This window comes from Carassius carassius, chromosome 16, assembly GCF_963082965.1.
Source record: "Carassius carassius chromosome 16, fCarCar2.1, whole genome shotgun sequence".
NCBI classification, from domain to species: domain Eukaryota; kingdom Metazoa; phylum Chordata; class Actinopteri; order Cypriniformes; family Cyprinidae; genus Carassius; species Carassius carassius.
The window spans coordinates 7,450,544-7,473,075 of record NC_081770.1 but is presented as its reverse complement, the minus strand read 5'-3'; the positions used below and the strand labels follow the sequence as shown (position 1 = coordinate 7,473,075).

Below are 22,532 nucleotides of genomic sequence, written 5' to 3'. Positions count from 1 at the left end.
TGTGTGGCCAGATAAAGATGATATGTGGGACACCATTTGACCAGCCTCTGCATAGATCATTTATTGTAGCCTATTCCTATCTATTCGTATTTATTGTAGTCTCGATCCATCCACAGCAGACAACGGGCTGCGGTGTGCTTACCCAAGACGTCAAGTTTCGGCGCCGCAGGCTCGGGTTCAGGGTTCCATAGAAGTCTATCGGACTGCCCTGCTCGTTGAAAAATGACGCCAAAGGGGTACCCAATGTGTTAAAATGTGACGCCAAGGGGTCCTGACCAAGCGTCCATATGTGACGAGTTGGGAGTGAGAATGTGTTGCCACGAATGTGTTGCCTACTGCAGGTAAAACACTATTCAGAGGTGAGTTTCACAATGCTCTACTGCAGGTAGAACAACATCCAGATGTGAGTTAACCAAAACAACGCTCAACAGCAGGTAAAACACTATTCAGAGGTGAGTTTAACAACGCTCTACTGCAGGTAGAACAACATCCAGATGTGAGTTTAACCAAAACAACGCTCAACTGCAGGTAAAACACTATTCAGAGGTGAGTTTAACAACGCTCTACTGCAGGTAGAATAGCATCCAGATGTGAGTTTACCAAAACAACGCTCAACTGCAGGTAAAACACTATTCAGAGGTGAGTTTAACAACGCTCTACTGCAGGTAGAATAGCATCCAGATGTGAGTTTACCAAAACAACGCTCTACTGCAGGTAAAACACTATTCAGAGGTGAGTTTAACAACGCTCTACTGCAGGTAGAACAGCATCCAGATGTGAGTTTAACCAAAACAACGCTCTACTGCAGGTAAAACACTATTCAGAGGTGAGTTTAACAACGCTCTACTGCAGGTAAAACACTATTCAGAGGTGAGTTTAACAACGCTCTACTGCAGGTAAAACACTATTCAGAGGTGAGTTTAACAACGCTCTACTGCAGGTAGAATAGCATCCAGATGTGAGTTTAACCAAAACAACGCTATACTGCAGGTAAAACACTATTCAGAGGTGAGTTTAACAACGCTCTACTGCAGGTAGAACAACATCCAGATGTGAGTTAACCAAAACAACGCTCAACTGCAGGTAAAACACTATTCAGAGGTGAGTTTAACAACGCTCTACTGCAGGTAAAACACTATTCAGTGGTGAGTAGAGCGTTGTTAAACTCACCTCTGAAAAGTGTTTTACCTGCAGTTGAGCGTTGTTTTGGTTAAACTCACATCTGGATGTTATTCTACCTGCAGTAGAGCGTTGTTAAACTCACCTCTGAATAGTGTTTTACCTGCAGTAGAGCGTTGTTAAACTCACCTCTGAATAGTGTTTTACCTGCAGTAGAGCGTTGTTAAACTCACCTCTTAATGCTGTTAAACAACACGATGAATGCTCTCCCTATTTCTCAGAGGGCGCTTTGATATCAGACTGCGAGGGATTTCTTAACATTAAAACCTAGTTGTGTGGCCAGATAAAGATGATATGTGGGACACCATTTGACCAGCCTCTGCATAGATCATTTATTGTAGCCTATTCCTATCTATTCGTATTTATTGTAGTCTCGATCCATCCACAGCAGACAACGGGCTGCGGTGTGCTTACCCAAGACGTCAAGTTTCGGCGCCGCAGGCTCGGGTTCAGGGTTCCATAGAAGTCTATCGGACTGCCCTGCTCGTTGAAAAATGACGCCAAAGGGGTACCCAATGTGTTAAAATGTGACGCCAAGGGGTCCTGACCAAGCGTCCATATGTGACGAGTTGGGAGTGAGAATGTGTTGCCACGAATGTGTTGCCTACTGCAGGTAAAACACTATTCAGAGGTGAGTTTCACAATGCTCTACTGCAGGTAGAACAACATCCAGATGTGAGTTAACCAAAACAACGCTCAACAGCAGGTAAAACACTATTCAGAGGTGAGTTTAACAACGCTCTACTGCAGGTATAACAACATCCAGATGTGAGTTTAACCAAAACAACGCTCAACTGCAGGTAAAACACTATTCAGAGGTGAGTTTAACAACGCTCTACTGCAGGTAGAACAACATCCAGATGTGAGTTAACCAAAACAACGCTATACTGCAGGTAAAACACTATTCAGAGGTGAGTTTAACAACGCTCTACTGCAGGTAGAACAACATCCAGATGTGAGTTTAACCAAAACAACGCTCAACTGCAGGTAAAACACTATTCAGAGGTGAGTTTAACAACGCTCAACTGCAGGTAGAATAGCATCCAGATGTGAGTTTACCAAAACAACGCTCAACTGCAGGTAAAACACTATTCAGAGGTGAGTTTAACAACGCTCTACTGCAGGTAGAACAACATCCAGATGTGAGTTAACCAAAACAACGCTCAACAGCAGGTAAAACACTATTCAGAGGTGAGTTTAACAACGCTCTACTGCAGGTAGAACAACATCCAGATGTGAGTTTAACCAAAACAACGCTCAACTGCAGGTAAAACACTATTCAGAGGTGAGTTTAACAACGCTCAACTGCAGGTAGAATAGCATCCAGATGTGAGTTTACCAAAACAACGCTCAACTGCAGGTAAAACACTATTCAGAGGTGAGTTTAACAACGCTCTACTGCAGGTAGAACAACATCCAGATGTGAGTTTACCAAAACAACGCTCTACTGCAGGTAAAACACTATTCAGAGGTGAGTTTACCAAAACAACGCTCTACTGCAGGTAGAATAACATCCAGATGTGAGTTTACCAAAACAACGCTCAACTGCAGGTAAAACACTATTCAGAGGTGAGTTTAACAACGCTCTACTGCAGGTAGAACAGCATCCAGATGTGAGTTTAACCAAAACAACGCTCTACTGCAGGTAAAACACTATTCAGTGGTGAGTAGAGCGTTGTTAAACTCACCTCTGAAAAGTGTTTTACCTGCAGTTGAGCGTTGTTTTGGTAAACTCACATCTGGATGCTATTCTACCTGCAGTAGAGCGTTGTTTTGGTAAACTCACCTCTGAATAGTGTTTTACCTGCAGTAGAGCGTTGTTAAACTCACCTCTGAATAGTGTTTTACCTGCAGTAGAGCGTTGTTAAACTCACCACTGAATAGTGTTTTACCTGCAGTAGAGCGTTGTTAAACTCACCTCTGAATAGTGTTTTACCTGCAGTAGAGCGTTGTTAAACTCACCACTGAATAGTGTTTTACCTGCAGTAGAGCGTTGTTAAACTCACCTCTTAATGCTGTTAAACAACACGATGAATGCTCTCCCTATTTCTCAGAGGGCGCTTTGATATCAGACTGCGAGGGATTTCTTAACATTAAAACCTAGTTGTGTGGCCAGATAAAGATGATATGTGGGACACCATTTGACCAGCCTCTGCATAGATCATTTATTGTAGCCTATTCCTATCTATTCGTATTTATTGTAGTCTCGATCCATCCACAGCAGACAACGGGCTGCGGTGTGCTTACCCAAGACGTCAAGTTTCGGCGCCGCAGGCTCGGGTTCAGGGTTCCATAGAAGTCTATCGGACTGCCCTGCTCGTTGAAAAATGACGCCAAAGGGGTACCCAATGTGTTAAAATGTGACGCCAAGGGGTCCTGACCAAGCGTCCATATGTGACGAGTTGGGAGTGAGAATGTGTTGCCACGATTTGTGTTGATTGCAAGTGACGTCACAGGTAGTGGAGAGTGCAAGTGGCGATTGCAAGTGACATTGTAATTTAGTTTCTTTTTTAAATAAAAAGAAAAACTGCAAAAACTATAAAAAATAAAGACTGCAAGTGACGTCACTAGCGGAAGCACACGTGTCTGAAAGAGCAAGTCTGAATTAACAGTCAGAATGTTTTTTGGTGGACAGTATTATTACTTCAGACACTTAAAGAAAATGATTCATACATGTGTTTTGTTCTGTTTGTTCTTCTGGGGTCTGATTGGTGAGTTATGAAAACATTGTACAGCTTCATTCTGCATCAGAGCAATAAACTAATGCTACTGTTCAAAGGTATTTTAATCCAGTTAAGATTCAGGTATCTATTTGTGTTTTCCATTTGCATGCATCAGAAATCATGGGAAATATACAGAATTTTTAGCATATTAAATTTAATTGAAAAATAATGATCATTTAAATTTTTTTTTAAGTATAACAGAGACACAGAAATCACATTAAAACTTATTTTAGGGTGGATGGGTGGGGGTGTTCAATATTACATTTAACTGATTGTTGAACATGATGTTGAACTCTTTCCCAGCCATCTAAATAAATATATTAAAAAGATATTTGCCGCAGTAAAAAAAAAATACAGCAGTAATGAACAACTGTAAAAGTGATGTTAATTCATTGGTCAAAATGCAGTAAAACTATGAGTGAGATACTGTGAGCTGGATTTCTCATATATAAAAATATCCCATTCATAACATACATTTATTGAATGTGATCAGCATTAATAAATTTGTACTTTCATGCTTGAACTTGTGTAACTTTACTCTTGTATTTTACTCAACAGTTGGTTAAACACCATAACAATGAAATGAGTGTCTGTCTCTGCTGCTGTTCTTTAATACACATTTTACAAATGAAACAACAGGAAGTTAATCTGTGTTTAATCTGTTTATTCTCCAGGTGTGTTTAGTGATTCAGTGTCAGTGATGGAGGGAGATTCTGTCACTTTATACATTGATCTTACTGAAATACCTGAAGATGATGAGAAATATATGGAAATATGGAGCTGAAAAATCTCTGATAGCTGAAATCAATAAAGCTTTTGGAGTCTTCTCTACATTTGATCTTCCTGATGAGAGATTCAGAGACAGACTGAAGCTGGACAAACAGACTGGATCTCTGATAATCACAAACATCACAACTCAACACACTGGAGACTATGAAGTACAGATGAGTGGAGCAATACTATCATCACAAACATATCATGTTTCTGTCTATGGTGAGAAGCAGGGGCGCCCCCAAGGGGTGGCCAGGGGTGTATAAACTCTGGCCACCCCTGTGGCCACCCCTAGGATTATTTGCAGTGAGACCTATTAATTTAAATGTAGAATGTAAATTCACAATAGTTTAAGAAGTGAAAAAATCGCAATGACTCACTTATTAACAGTGACTCCTGCCACCTATTGGCGATTTTAATTTAACATTTTATGGAACCTTTTCATTTTTTAAATAATTTCAAACATCAGTTTTCAATGTTTTATCTTTAAAATATCAAAACATTATTTATTCATTTGTAACTGCAGGTTAAAGTATTCCATGTTCCACGGAGCTGCATTAAACAGTGAGTAAAAACATCTCAATGGCACTTCAGATGCAGCTTCTGTTTTATCTGCATTGCAAAGATCAATTTTGTTGATACTGATTGCATTTGCTTGGTAACAGCCCAAATGCAAGTATTTGACCTAAAATATGGTGCACACTTTTAGAAATAATGTTGTAAAGGTAAAAAAAAAAAAAAAAAAAAAAAAAACAGGTGTCAGCACAATTAAAAATAAGATATCAGCACAATTACACTCAGCACAATAGTGTAATTATCGTTATCGATAAAATCCTAGAACTCACAGATATAACTTTTTGTCTATATTGCAAACCCTTAATTTTTTTTTCTTTATTTTAATGTGCCACCCCCAAAATTTACTGTGGCCTCATTTGGCCACCCCTGTTAACATTTTCTGGGGGCGCCACTGGTGAGAAGAGTTTATTTGCATGCCCTTATATATTATTTTGTATTTTTTGCTTACTAAATTTTTAAAAACATTTTATTGTTTAAGATGACACACTCTCTCTCTCTCTCACGCTCTCTCTCACACACACACACACACACACACACACACACACACACACACACACACATACACACTCAATCTGTGAACACAAAACCATTTTTAAACACATCAAATGAAAAATGGGACTATTGATTAGATTTATCCAGACTTGTTTGTCTCATGTTTTCAGCTCGTCTTCCTGTTCCTGTCATCAGCAGTAACTCTTCACACTGTTCTTCATCATCATCTTCATCACAGCAGAATTGTTCATTGGTGTGTTCAGTGGTGATTGTGGGTCATGTGACTCTCTCCTGGTACAAAGGCAACAGTTTATTGTCCAGCATCAGTGTGTCTGATCTCAGCATCAGTCTCTCTCTACCTCTGGAGGTGGAATATCAGGAGAAAAACAGTTACAGCTGTGTGATCAACAATCCCATCAGAAACGCAACACTGGTTTTTATTTTATGTTATTTTTTTATTAATGATCTTCAGTCTTCACGGACCTTCGCGGGGTTTAACCAGACGGAGCTCCACCAATCAGATGCATCACTGTGGGATTGTGGGTAATGAAGTACTTAGCCAAGACATCGCGAATAAAAGGCATTTATATCAAAACAAGGTTAGTGCCCCATGATCCTTTTGCATTTATATGAGCATATACTATCGCTTAGTACAGCCGTAGCTGGTTTTAAGTCTACCATGTATGGTTACGTTTTTATGGCTTATACCCCAAATGTCAATGCAGAAATTGCATTGAATTTTTACTTCCTGCACCAGCTGTGGGCGGGACTGTGATGCTCTATGACGTCAGATCTGCTAGTGGATAAAAGAGAAAGCAGAACGGATAACATACATGTTCTGTTCTGATATATATCATAGTTTTAATTGTAAAGTTGAAATTATGTGTGGTCTAAAAGTGTTTAGTGATAGTGAAACAAAGCTTTTCTTACCGTTTTCCACTGAATTCAATCACAAAGTGTTCATTACCTGAATCTGGTGTATTAGGTCCATCTGGTGGCCAAATCAATGAACATTCTTTAATCTTTCAATTTCTTCTTTAATAGGCTACTTAGCAAGTATGCACTGTTATTTACAGTTTTCATTCCTTTTGTATTAATTTATTTAATGTTGCTATTTTCATCTTGTTGTATAATTGTTTGCAGCAACCATGAAAATACAAATTTAATATTTGTCACACCAATAAATCACCATAGAATTGAACTGAAACTGAATATTCACCTACCAAACTGATATACATGTATGAATCATACACACGCCTGTATTATAACTGCAGGAATGCAATAATAAAAAATAAAATAAATCAGAATTAATAAAAATTCGGAATCAGATTTTAATTACATTTAATTCAGATATTATGAGGCAATATAAGTGCAATAGGGACAGTTTCAGTAGTCTCCGTTTTGGAAGTATTTTTTCCTTTTTTTTTTTTTTTTTTTTTTAAGGATTTTTACTAAAATAGTAATATCTCAAATATAAATCAGAGCAGTACACACTTTAAACTGAAGGGGAAAAACAACAAATAAACTTATCTTCACATGTACAAGTTTACATACAGGATCATCAAAAGTCATTTTCTTATCTAGAAAATGAAGATTTTAACTTCCAGAAACGCTAACAGTAGCTGCTTTCAAATTTATTACAGCTCTTTCTTTTTGGACAAAGACTAGCAATGTCAACTTCAGAACAGGACATTTAAATGATAAAATTAGAAATTAACAACAAAAAAGACAATATGACTGTGAGCATTACATCGGTTAATATTAGCTACTGTATGTTTCCAGTAACAGTTGTTTTAATATTTTCATAACAGGTAACAGTGAGTTCTTATTTTTTGCCCAAGCTGTTGTGATCCTCTCAGATCATTCTTATTTAATTCTGTGTCTGTAAGAAAGACTGACAGAAAGTAAAGAGAGAGAAATGAACAATGTCATTTACAGCACATCTGTCATCAGTCAGAAAAATGGTTTTAAATGTGTTTCTTATGGAGATGATTTTGTCAGTGCAGGTGAAATCAAACACAGATCTAAAGACACACTACAGTATTGCAGTATCTTACCTCATCCTTAGACACTTGCTTGATTTTATTCTCGTCTGTTTGGAAAAATCATCACACACAATTTAACACTACTTTTGCAAATTGAAAAGGTTTTCCTCTCACTACAGAATCTGTAGGTCATGCTTACCATCTCTGGATCTCCTGCGGCGAAAGATCATCACACTAACAACAACAACAACAACAACAACAGCCAGCAGCAGAACAACAGCAGCACATATTCCTGTTACAACAGTTGGAGACAGACCTGAACCTGAAACAGATAAAGACACACAGACATTAGTGTGGGTGAATCTGTGTGTTATATACCTTTACAGGTCCAGTGTGTAGATGTAAAAAACTTATTTATCTATTAATATACAGAGATTATTTCATATTTTTTGATGGTTTAAAAACAAATAGAGCTCTCAGATCACAAAGATCAAGCCAGTTAATAACATCTAGTTCATTTAAAACATGATGAGACTGTTAACATAACTGACACTACACCCCCCCCCCCCTCCTCGATTAAAAAAAAAAAAAAAAATTTAAAACCAATATCAACACAAATATAAGATTTCTGAGAACATGATTAAAACGTTTAAGTTGCTGATCCAAAGATCCTTAATGCATTTCACTACTGCATTTCACTTTGTGCAGAATCTTTTATTCTTTAAAATCACCAATAAACGCTGTCTGTAAGTGTTTAGAAGCTTCTGTCACCTCTCTACTACAGTCTTGGCCCATTCCACGCCTGAAAAAGCTTTCAGATCACTGATAATCGTTGGTTTTCACATTGCCACTGCTTTCTTCAAATTCAACCAGATATTTGCAATGAGAATTAAGCCTGGAGACTGAACAGGTCACTCAAGTACATTCTGTGACTGATCCCTGAACCAAGCAGTAGTAGATTTGAATGTGTACTTTGGTATGACTGTCCTGCAGGAAAGTCCATTGATCATCAGCTTTAGTTTTTGCACCAAAGGCATCACAATTCTTGTCAAAATGGCCTGACACTTTAAAGAATCCATGATGTCCTTCATACAGTCATGATTTCCACTTCCTTCTACAGTAAATAAACCCCATAACAGGACTGATCCACCTCCAAGTTTGAGGATGGAGATGGTGTTCTTCTGCTTATGAGCTTTGCTCAGACATACCGCTGATCCATGGGTCCAAAAAGTTCCAGTTTGGTCACATCACTCCATAAAACATTCCTCCAGAGCTCCACAAGTCTACACAAATGAATTTTATCAAGTTCAAGTTGGCTTTTTGTTCTTCTTGATCAAGAGTGGTATTTATCAAGATGTCTCAACATGAAGGCCTTACTTGTCTAGTGTTCTTCTTACACTCTGCATTGAAATGGTTTTCCTCCTTTCATCGGGTCATCTTGCAAGTCTTTGGCTGTACATTGCAGGTTTTTTCTCAGTTGCTCTGATTAAACATTTTATGATATTGTACTTTTTCTTCCACACCCTCAAAGGTTTTCTGGTAAAACACACTTTAAGCTAAGGAATAAGGCTGAGAGCTGTGTCTCTAAGAACTTTCAATGTCTTGGAAATCATCATATAGCCTTAGCCTTTCTAAAGTTCTACGATATTTCTTCTCATTTGCTTTTGTGATCTCTGTTGACATTTTTGCTACTCAACTTCAATACGTGCATGGGCCAAACTGTATGTGTAACAGCTCAAGCTAATTCTGTTTTTAATAGAGTTTCTAAAGGCTTAATTGTGTTTTGAGACGGTTTTATTCCCCAACATGCAAATAAGGGATTTAAAAACAGCAATGTTGAATAGGGGTTGAATAATTATGACAGCAGTATTATTAAAAAATCTTATAACTCAAATATATTACATTATATATTGACAATATAACTTTTAATATGCCAGTGAACTGTTATAGATGCAAGTTTTATTATATCCTGGATCTTCAGAAAAGCTTGTATTTGTAAAGTACTGCAGTCTCTAGGGGGTTGAATAATTTTGAACACAACCCTTCGCTTAGGCTAAATATAAATTATTTACAAAAAAAAATTCTCATGCATTTTAACAAAATGCATCTTCCATTCCAAGCTTCTTCTACAAGCACGTGACTAATACACAACCATAAACATACTTGGTAAAATATGGTATGGCCCACATAGTAGTCTTAAAACGCTGTATTTATAACACCTGAGCTCTCTTAAATTTTGTAATTCTTTGTCACAAAAACAATGTTTTAAAATACACCGTTACAGCAGCAAGAGACAAGTTAACACAAGAAGTAACTGGACCAAGATCTCAACCAAACCAAACACTTTCCACCACAATGGTGACTTCAAGTGAATCAAGTATCAACATTTAAACCTCTGTTAATTCTCAATAAGAGCTTCTCTAGATGTCTGACAGAAATAAAGTCACAGAACCTTGTAAGGAGGATCTGTGAACGTCTATATCGGACGTACAGAAGACATAAAAAACATTTTAAAAAAAGACGTCATAAAAACATTCTGTCTCCTCAGTGGACGTCTTTTCAACGTCTGCAAAGACATAAAAAGATGTCCACTGGATGTAACTTTGCCCAGTGGATTAGGTTGATGTTAAAATACGCAATTTAGTAATTTTCACGTAATAGTTCCTTTAAAAACAATCAAAAATGTTAAATACATGTGACTTCATGCCACAAGACTGCTAACGTATGAAGGTATAATTAACACTGGATTTATTTAACATGCATTATGTACCATGTGTTGAGTTCAGTGTAAAATGCATTGAGTAAAGAAATTAGTATACAAGACTTGGTATGTCCTTGTGCTTTGGACACAAACTTTCAATAATAAAAAAAGTTATTTGACCAGTGTTATGGTCTTTTATTTATTTAGACGACTTGAGCAATATGAAGTCGTGGCCTAGTGGTTAGAGAGTTTGACTCCTTACCCTGGGGTTGTGGGTTTGAAACTTGGGCTGGCAATAACATGACTGAGGTGCCCTTGAGCAAGACACTGAACCACCAACTGCTCCCCGGGTGCTGCAGCGTAAATGATGAACACTGCTCTGGGTGTGTGTGTGCATGATGGGTGAAATGTAGAGCATGAATTCTCAGTATAAGTCTCCATACTTGGCTGAATGTCATGTCACTTTTTTCACTTTAAAATTGTATATGCTTATAGATAATAGACCTTGTATTCATGAAACAAAAAATATTTTGTTCTGATATTTTTGAGGTTAACATGACTATTTATGTTGTGACAACTTGTGATATTAAGTTATTATTTTAAGTTGGGTGGACTTTAGTCCCGTTTGTTAAGTTTACTCAAAAAAGCGCTTGCGATAAGTTGCCTTATTTTTTAAGTTGATGCAACATTTATTTATTTTTTACAGTGAATCAGTATTCATCATCATGCTGTTAGTTTAGTAGCAACATTGAATAAAATAAGATTATTCCCTTTGATCACAAATATTCTGTGAATACTTAATACAATATTATTTTTTAAATATAATATGAATAATTGGTCATTTAAGACACCTTTCTGAATGCATAACAGTCTTAATTATAAAAGATCACTCTGACTAGAGATGTGTTTCTTTATATTTAAATTTATTCATTTAGCAGACGCTTTTATCCAAAGCGACTTACAGATGAAGACAGTGGAAGCAATCAAAAACAACAAAAAGAGCAATGAAATATAAGTGCTATAACAAGTCTCAGTTAGGTTAACACAGTAAACGTAGCATGGGATTTTAAATAATACTATAAATAGAAAGAAAACAGATAGAATAAAAAAAAAAGAATAGAGCAAGCTAGTTAGAGGTCTTTACACATGCACACACACACACACACACATATACAATTGCATAATAAATGAAAAGAAAATAGAATACAAAAAGATAAGAAAGGTAGTTAGATTTTTTAAAGAATATAATTAGAATAGTGAGTGTTAAAGTTAGAGGGTCAAATAAAGATGGAAGAGATGTGTTTTCAGCTGATTCTTGAAGATGGCTAAGGACTCAGCTGCTCGGATTGAGTTGGGGAGGTCATTCCACCAGGAGGGAACATTTAACTTAAAAGTCAGTAAAAGTGACTTTGTGCTTCTTTGTGCTTCACAAGACGTTCACTTGCAGAACGCAAGCTTCTGGAGGGTATGTGCATCTGAAGTAATACATTTAGGTAAATGGGTGCAGAGCCAGTGGTGGTTTTGTAGACAAACATCAATGCCTTGAATTTTATGCGAGTAGCTATTGGAAGCCAGTGCAAATTGATAAACAGAGGTTTATAATTGGCTGGAAGACCTGCCAAGAGGGCATTGCAATAGTCCAGCCTGGACAGAACAAGAGCTTGAACAAGGAGTTGTGCAGCATGTTCCGAAAGAAAGGGCTTGATCTTCTTGATGTTGAATAAAGCAAATCTGCAGGATCGGACAGTTTAACAATGTGGTCTGAGAAAGTCAGCTGATCATCATTCATAACTCCAAGGCTTCTAGCTGTTTTTGAAGGAGTTATGGTTGATGTGCCATTGTGAACTTGATGGTGAAATTGTGATGGAACGATGGGTTTGCTGGAATCACAAGCAGTTCTGTCTTGGCAAGGTAGAGTTGAAGGTGATGGTCCATCATCCAGGAAGAAATGTCTGTTAGACAAGCTGAGATGTGAATAGATCGGATCATCAGGATGGAATGAGAGGTAGAGTTGAGTGTCATCAGCATAGCAGTGGTATGAAAAGCCATGTTTCTGAATGACAGAACCTAATGATGCCATTTAGATAGAGAAGAGAAGTGGTCCAAGAACTGAGCCCTGAGGCACCCCAGTAGATAGATGTTGAGACTTGGACACCTCACCTCTCCAAGATACTTTGAAGGACCTATCTGACTCAAACCATTGAAGTGTGGTTCCTGAGATGCCCTTTGCCTATAGGGTTGATAGGAGGATCTGGTGCTTAACCGTGTCAAAAGCAGCGGACAGATCAAGCACGATAAGTACTGAAGATTTGGATTCTGCTCTTGCCAGTCTTAGAGCTTCAACAACTGAGAGCAAGGCCGTCTCAGCTGAATGTCCACTTCTGAAGCCAGATTGGTTGCTGTCAAGGAGATTGTTATTAGATTGATATTTATCAGCTGAAACACTGCAGGAAGTTTATTTCTTGTTTTTACATAATGACTTTTTTCTTTTATGTGCTCTTTTGTGTTTCATTTTTATTTTATTGTGTTTTCCAGCTGCTGACTTTGGCAAAAACAAGAAAAAAGCCCAAATAGTACCAGAGGACAAAGAGATGGAGACAAGTATGTATCATCCTCCTTTTTTCTTTGTCAAATTACACAAAAAGTATATTACAATGTAATAATAAATGTAGATTGTTCTGATGGGGGTGTTTTCTCTGTATGTCTTTCAGTCATATTCAAGTGTGTCAGCAATAATGTTACTGTTATCATTATTTATACATTTATATTACACATTTAATTAGGCAAAGCAAGTTTATTTGTATAACATTTCTTACACGAGGTGATTCAAAGTGCTCTGCATAAAAGTATTTTTTTATTATTATATTCAAAAATAGGTAAAAAAAAAACACTGAAAGGAAACTGGTTTGATCTTTGTGATCTGAGAGCTCTATTTGTTTTTAAACCATCTATAATATTTAATAAACTCTGTATGTTAATAGACAAATAAGTTTTTTACATCTACACACTGGACCTGTAAAGGTGTCCAGAGACTATATATATGGTACAGTGAATATGTCGTAAACACACTGTCAGATTTCCTCACACTAATGTCTGTGTGTCTTTATCTGTTTCAGGTTCAGGTCTGTCTCCAACTGTTGTAACAGGAATATGTGCTGCTGTTGTTCTGCTGCTGGCTGTTGTTGTTGTTGTTGGTGTGATGATCCATTGCCGCAGGAGATCCAGAGATGGTAAGCATGACCTACAGATTCTGTAGTGAGAGGAAAACCTTTTCATTTTGCAAAATTGGTGTTTAATTATGTGTGATGATTTTTTTTTTCAAACAGACATGAAGAAAATCAAACAAGTGCCAGAACTAGTGTCTGATGATGAGGTAAGATACTGCAGTACTGTAGTGTGTCTTTAGATCTGTGTTTGATTTCACCTGCACTGACAAAATCATCTCCATAAGAAACACATTTAAACAATTTTATTTCTCTGACGGATGACCGATGTGCTGATTTTTAGTTTCTGTGGCTGTAAAATAACATTGTTTCTTTCTCTATATTTATTTTCTGTCCCTCTTTCTTACAGACACAGAATGAAACAAGTCTCATGACCTGAGAGGATGGCAAAAGCTTGGGCAAAAAACAAGCTCCTCGTAAAACCAAAATAAGTTTGAGCTGAAACATAACTAATATTAACCATGTGATGCTTACAGTCATATAGTCTTTCTTGTTCATTTCTAATTTTATCATTTGTGATGCGATCTAGGAAAACCCAACACATAGTGAATTTTTAACAAAAGTTATGGCCATCTGAAGTTGGCTGATTATGATTTTCCGGAATGTTATTTTGGGTTTCTATTTAAGGATCTTCTGTCAGGGGCGATATAATGCATCATTACACAAACAGACTAACATATCCCTAAAGAGGACAGTTTTCCGAGGTATATCATGATGAACATAGTCTCTGAACTTCTGATCAGCTCTTTTATGTTTGGATTGCACCTCTGCAGCGTGTTCTTAACATGAGAGAAACACAAGTCTTTTCAGCTTGCTGCCATAAATAGTTATTTTTCTGAACTAAACAAGTGCATTTTGCCAATAAATTTTCAGAGATAATAGACAAGATGTTATAGAATAATTATTGAATGAAACCCCTAGTTTTCAATAAAAAAAAAAAAAAAATATATATATATATATATATATATATATATAGGGGAGAGCGGGGTAAGTTGTCACACTTTTCATACTGTCTAACATTTTTAAGAGCACTGTACATCACAATGATATAAATGTCATACCAAATGAAAGAATGAAGTCTTGGGCACATATGTTGTTTTCATTACATTGTCATCTTATATCATTACTGAGTTGTAGACTGTTGAATAGAGAATGTGCACTTGTGACAACTTGCCCCATCGGCAGGTAAGTTGTCACACTAGACTATCTAAAAATAAGAACACAATTATTTAATTCTGATTATTGATTTTAACTTTATAATTCTACCAGAACTGGAAATGTAAAAAAAATCATGCTTAGAGAATTTGGAAAAAAACAATAATTTCAATCCAAACAATACACATTTGAATCAAAACACGTTTAAGTGGCAAGACCACTTTCTTTGAACTTTAAACTCAAACGTTCTCTGGCTTGCACATAGATCCATGATAACTAAATGAAATACTGCAGATAACTCGCTTAACTTTACAAGTTTAACCTCTGGACAAAACAGATTCCCTGTATCTGACTAATCAGACTCATCTTCAGAGTCATAATTCTGGCATACCTAAATTGCCTGAACTGAAGTGCAAGCATCATGGCCCCATTTGTTGATTTTTACGCATTTTACCCATGCAGGACTCTCTTGGACGAATGTTTGAATATGGCTCCACAACGTCAAGGCAGAAGCACTCTTCATCATCTGATGATGACTCTTCTATTATTTTTCTTCTTTTAACTGCCTTGTTTTTAGTAGGTCCAGATTTTGACTTGCATACAACAATTTTGAAACCACTTTTAGCTAGATTCAGCTTTATTCTTTTCTATTTCTAATTGCTTTTCTATTTCTAAGAATTGCTCTGGAGTTGGTAGTCCGCTGTCAGCAATAGCATTGGGCATGCTAGACAGAACAGACTTGCTGCTGGGGCCTGGCAGGGCAGGGTTCTGAATGGGTCGATCTGTGACATAGGATGCTGCAAAACCAGTTTCCAGAAATACATCTCAATGTTTATTGAACATGTTCTGTGATTTTTTTTTGTACTGGGGCAAGTTGTCATATGTGACGACTTGCCCAAGACTGACTTGTGTGCTAAAGTTGGCTAAATCTCAAGGTTAGCTCAATATAGCACGTCAGCTAAAGTATCAAAAGACACGTTATTGTCTCCTCTATTTTGTGCAAAATAATCATTTTTAACATTCATACCTAACAAAGTTGTATTGCATAAAATGTAGTGCAATTTATTTACTCTTTAAGCCAAAAATAAGAATCTTGACCACATTTGAACAGGAAATTGACTATAGAAGAAGAAAAGTTGATTTTTGAGATAGAGCCTCAAGTTTTGGAGTTATGAACAGTGTGACAACTTACCCATGTGACAAATTACCCCGCTCTCACCTATATATATATATATATTTATCATACGACCTTTTTTTTCTGACAATGTCTCAGCGTGACATCAGATGGGTTTTCCCAGATCGCATCACATTTAAATGTTCTGTAATTATTTGTCAAATGAAAGTCTCTGCAAGTTTGAATCTGCAAGTATCTAAGTCTCGTGGGATAATCTAATTCTGATTATTTTATTATGGCATTCCTGCTGTTATAATATAGACATTTGTATGATTCATAGATGTATATCAGTTTGGTAAATATTCAGTTTCAGTTTAATTCTAGGATGATTTATTGGTTTGACAAATATTACATTTGTATTTTCATGGTTGCTGCAAACAATTATACAACAAAATGTAAATAGCAACATTACATAAATTAATATATATATATATAGTACAGACCAAAAGTTTGGACACACCTTCTCATTCAAAGAGTTTTCTTTATTTTCATGACTATGAAAATTGTAGAGTGACACTGAAGGCATCAAGGGCTATTTGACCAAGAAGGAGAGTGATGGGGTGCTGCGCCAGATGACCTGGCCTCCACAGTCACCGGACCTGAACCCAATCGAGATGGTTTAGGGGTGAGCTGGACCGCAGACAGAAGGCAAAAGGGCCAACAAGTGCTAAGCATCTCTCGGGGAACTCCTTCAAGACTGTTGGAAGACCATTTCAGGTGACTACCTCTTGAAGCTCATCAAGAGAATGCCAAGAGTGTGCAAAGCAGTAATCAAAGCAAAAGGTGGCTACTTTGAAGAACCTAGAATATGACATATTTTCAGTTGTTTCACACTTTTTTGTTATGTATATAATTCCATATATAATTCCACAAGTGTTAATTCATAGTTTTGATGCCTTCAGTGTGAATCTACAATTTTCATAGTCATGAAAATAAAGAAAACTCTTTGAATGAGAAGGTGTGTCCAAACTTTTGGTCTGTACTGTATATATTAAAACTGTAAATAACAGAAATAGTATTAAAAATGAAAGTGAAATAGGGGTGTGACGAGACACACAAGATATGAGACTGGGTTCACGAGAAGAGACAAGATTTTGTAACAAAAATGCCAAAAAATGTAAAAAATAAAATAAAAAACTTTATGAAATTAAACTTTTATTTTAACGAATTATATGCAATAATAAACAACAAGTTAATCAAAGCTGCACGATTCTCTTATGATTGATTCTTATAATTCTAAGGACATTAGAAAACTAAACAAAATGGCGAGTGAATGGAGTCATTGCCTCAAGTCATAAAGACTTGTTTCACAGCTAGAATCTCCAGAAAGAATGATTCAGTCACAAATACTTTTTTTAAACGGGCAGTTATCTCCACCTCGTGGCGGATAAACGTCACAATGTATACAAGTGTGAAGATACTTTTGATAAGTGTTTATACCCAAACTATGAACTTTTATCCCAGTTCTTCTGTTATTTAAATGTCTATGATACAGAAATAATGATGTGTGGTTGAAAAGGCTGTTTGTGGTTGATGCGACTGATCTCGTCACATCCCTAAAATGAAACATTACAGATTGTTCATCGCTTTGGCCACATGATGGCTCATAAAACACCAGATTCAGGTAATAAACCCTTTCTGATCCAATTCAGTGGAAAACGTTGGTAAGAAAAGCTTCGTTTCGCCATCACTAAACACTTTTAGACCACAATACTTTCTTATATCTTTACAAATAAAACTACAATATATGTCTTAATATTTATGATATATAAATATCATATTATTGATAGAAATAATAATAGAATAGAATATCATAAAAGTCACGAATATCATGGAGCACGGAACAGGACGCGTGGCGTCACGGTTTTGCGACGCTCCAAAAGCTCAGCTGGTACCTTGCAAACCTCCTCATACGAGCAGCACGATTACGTGAAAATTTTCGCGCCACTAAGGCGATACATCTGTTTAACAACAGGCTGTGAGAGGGCTGTGGACCACCGTGGACCAGACGACACGAAATTATCCACAAAGAAATCAGAGCGATGGACTCCATTGTGTTCAGAGAGCGCCGCTCTTCCTGTTTATCCCGAAACCGTCGCACCATAATGACGTAGGCGTGCTCCGGCACTTATGTGAGTGCAGGCCAGAGGGGGAGTGGGGAGGGGGGACAATCGTACTCGGGCCCGATTCATGGCAACCGTGCCTAGTGTGAGTATTTTTTTTTTTTTTATTGAATACAAAATCTGCATACAACAAAATGGCACAAAACAAATTTTATACAACGAAAATACAGGCGTGGAAGGCTCAACACAATAAAAGATAGAAAAAAAATAATATTAAATAAATAATAAAAAAAATAAAAACAGGTTATACAATTCTAACAGATTATGCATTTTTATTGCACTTCGATTTTTCATTTTTGAAAGGGTATCTGAGAAGTACTTTAATTCATTTCTAAATATAATAAACAAAGGAGGGGATTTAAAAAACCTACATTTATGTATAAAGAATTTGGCCAATAATAAAATACTATTGATCAAATCAAATTGCCTGCAACAATCCTTGGTTATCCCATACATTATGTTTTGTAAGGTAAAGATGAAACTATCAGCCACCACATTCTTTTCTATCAGCTAGTCCTGTAGTATTCTCCAAAAAGATATAGAAAAGTTACATGAGAAAAATATATGTTCGGTGTCTTCAGAGAGACATTTACATAAATGACAAGGCACATTTTCAAAATTAAATTTTACATTTAGAAACTGGTTGGAAGGATATATGGCATTTAGAATCTTAAAGTGTGTCTCTTTTGCTTTGGGGGGAAGAGGAAATCTTAAATAAGCTGTTCTAAAATATTTTACAGTATCTTTATCAAATGTATGGTCTAATTTGTTTCTTAAAATTTGATATGGATAACAAGATTGGATGATAACTTGTCTTAAGTATTTATTAGTACAAACTTGTTTATTTTCGAATTCAATATCACCAACAAATAGCGACGGAAGGAATGTCGTAACTTTAGAGTATGATAAGGAACACTTAATTAACATTTTTATACCAGAGGGTATTGCACTAATTACTGTAAAAAACTGTTTTGGATGACAAGCAAATCCGTGTTTTAAAGTGAAGGCATTGTAATCCAATATGTTACCACTCTCATCCATTAAGTCAATTACAGACCAGATATTCCTGCTAAACCAATCCTCGTAGAATAGATACTTGCTTCTATGTAAAATATCTGTTATTCCACAAAGGAGTATTGTGGGGTGTAAAATTATGCGTGTGTGCCAGTTTCCAAAATAATAAAACTTGTTGGTGGAAAGCTGACAGTTTCACTGGGAGCTTGAGTAAATCAAAGTCGCATTTGAGTAGAAAGTGAATTCCACCCAGTTTACTAAACAAAGCTGAGGGCACGACATACCAAAGGCTATTCATGTTACCTAAAAACATTTGAAGCCACTTAAGCTTTAACAAAGTATTCATACTCTCGAATTCAATTACATTCAGCCCACCCTTTTCATATGATTTGATAATGTCAGATTTTTTTATATAATGGGTTTTGTGCTTCCAAATGAAATCATACATTTTTTTTATTACTTGTTTTTATAATAGCTGAAGAGGGAGCCAAAGCAGAGGCAGGATAAATTAATCTAGATAAGTACTCAACTTTAGATAGAAAATTTCTTCCAAAAATTGAGAGATCTCTCTGTAACCAGCAATTAAAAATTTTGCTGGCTTTTTGTAATTTAGTTTCAAAATTTTCTTTCATACTAGCCTTCAGGTCTCTTGTAATTGAGATACCTAAATACTTCACAGATTCTTTAACCGGAATATTAAACAAAGAATCAACTTGACTGGGGTGTAGTGCCATAAGCTCACATTTGTTCAAATTCAATTGAAGGCCTGAAGCGTTAGAGAAAGAATTAATTAGAGAAAGAGCCAGAGGTATTTGGTCTTTGTTTTTTAAAAATAATGTCGTGTCATCTGCTAGCTGACTTATTGCTAAAGGTTTTCCGAATACACATAATTTCTTCACTGATAAATCCTGACTTACCAAAGTGGACATCATATCCGTTGCCAAAATGAAAAGAAGAGGGGATAGTGGGCAGCCCTGTCTTATTCCACGACTAATCGGAAATCTTTGTGTAGTACCAAATGGAAGAGAAACTGAGCTATTCATGTCTTTATAAATCATTTTTATAACACTAATCAGCCGTTCACCAAAACCAAAATGCTGTAGGGAATTAAAGAGAAAACTATGTTCTATCATGTCAAAGGCCTTTTTAAAATCTAAAAATAAGATAAATCCATCATCTTCAATCAAGTGACTGTACTCCACCAAGTCCAACACTAATCTAATATTATTATGGATAGATCTTCCTTTAAGAAAGCCTGATTGAGACTCGTTAATTAAATTATTTAATCCCTCTTTTTAATCTGTTAACAAATATGTGTGAGAAAATTTTATAATCATTGTTTAGCAATGTAATAGGACGCAAGTTATCCACATATCTCATGTCTTTATCTGGTTTAGGGATTAAGGTAATCAAACCTTGATACATAGTGGGGGCTAAAGACTCTTCTTCTATAGATTCAACAAAAGCGTTAAATAATAATAGTTTAATATCATTCCAAAAAAATTTGTAAAAGTTAGCTGTGAGGCCATCAGGGCCCAGAGACTTATTTGTCTTAAGCTTTTGAACAGCTAGATCAAGTTCTTCAATACACAAGTTAGCATCACAGCTCTCTCTCCAATCATTGTCAATATGAGGAATGAAATTTTTTATTTTATCAAAGAAATTACTGCACTCTATTGGGGAGAAGTTGGAAGAATACAAATCACTGTAAAATTGATGGATTTCCTTACTTATTAGAGTAGGGTCCGTACTTTCATTACCATTAATCATTAAAGATAGAATTGAGGAGGGCGCATGCTCATGCAGCGACCAGCAGCGAGGCACAGGTTAAATGTTTACGTTTTGTTCATCGTTTGTTTTTATTTATTTCTTGAATGAAATAGAGACGGCCTGAGAGAGTGAGAAGAAATTTACTGATCCTATGCTGTTTTTTGTTGGGACACAAGTAGTATGGAGTGGTCTGCTTTGTTTTTGTTGTGGACGGCGTTACACTTCGTGGAGACGCTGAATGAGTTGCCCAACCCAACGCACATCCGATACAGCAGAGACTTTCTCTTAAAATGGAGTAAAGTCAACAACCCTCCCTCTTAAAATGGAGTAAAGTCAACAACCCTCCCTCGGATCAAATGCATCAAATGGCGGCGCGTGCACACGCAGCGGCTCAGCTCTCCACGTATCGACATGTTTTGAGTAGTTTACTAATAGTTTATTTTCTTCTAAGAAACACGTATGCACAAGTATACATAAAATACAGCCGGCACGAACTCCTCGTCATCAGTTTGACGCCCGGGGGCTGTACTTTTAACCAGGAAGATTCCAGCATACCGTCTGAGCTTGTCAGACCACCTAGGTCTCCGTGGATTACTCTCCCAGCTGAGAAGCGACAGAGGCGGCGCTGTGAGAGGAGGCAGAAGCGGGGATGCAGAGCCGGGATACGAGCTAGGCTAGGCAGAGACCCACACAAATCTCCACTGCCGAGCCTCTTTGTCACAAATGCAAGATCACTTACCAATAAAATTGAGGAGCTGGAACTCATTACATCTATGCAGAAAACCATCCAGGACTGCTGTGTCATGGTAATCACGGAGACCTGGCTCAAGCCAGCGATTCCAGCAGAGGCTATTCAACTAGCAGGCCGTGTAGTGCTCCGAGCTGACAGGACCACGGATTCCGGTAAGAACAGAGGAGGGGGGCTTTGTGTTTACACCAATGACAATTGGTGTACAAACGCTGTAATAACTGACACTTACTGCTCCCCGGACTTGGAGTATTTAACAGTAAAATGTCGCCCCTTTTACCTGCCGCGGGAATTCACGGTTGTTGTCATTAATGCTGTTTACGTACCTCCGGATGCCAACACTAAAACAGCTTTGGCTTATTTGCAAACTGCCATTAGGAAACAACAGCAGGCTTATCCAGAAGGAGCTTTTGTCATAGCAGGTGATTTTAACAGAGCCAATTTAAAAACTGTTCTCCCAAAATTTTACCAACATGTAAAGTGCCCCACAAGAGGAAAAAACATACTCGACCATGTTTATAGTAACGTCAAGCATGGCTATAAGGCAACACCTCTCCCCCACTTAGGACTGTCTGATCACATTTCACTGTTTTTGACTCCAGCATATAGACCAGTTATCAACCGGATCAAACCTACTGCTAAGATAATACAATTATGGCCAGAAGGAGCGTCTGAGCAGCTGCAGGACTGCTTTAGACGCACTGACTGGACTGTTTTTGTGGACAATAAAATCGACATCTATACATCCTCTGTGCTATTTTATATAAAATGCTGCATTGAAAATGTCACCACCACAAAACGGATCTGCATATTTCCTAATAACAAGCCTTGGATGACTAACAATGTAAAACGCCTGCTGCAGGCCCGTAATTCTGCTTTTCGGTCCGGTGACAGGCA

At 37.0% G+C, this 22,532-nt stretch overlaps 1 protein-coding gene and 1 long non-coding RNA gene across 2 annotated transcripts in view; both read left to right on the top strand.

Moving 5' to 3' along the window:
* Nucleotides 1–22,532, top strand: part of LOC132159328 (carcinoembryonic antigen-related cell adhesion molecule 1-like) — a 449,528-nt gene that overhangs the window by 226,860 nt on the left and 200,136 nt on the right. The window lies entirely within an intron of this gene.
* LOC132160354 (uncharacterized) lies at nt 12,962–15,519 on the top strand. The gene is made up of 4 exons (XR_009437977.1): nt 12,962–13,028; nt 13,544–13,657; nt 13,754–13,800; nt 14,001–15,519. It is a non-coding gene; the product is annotated as an uncharacterized LOC132160354 (long non-coding RNA).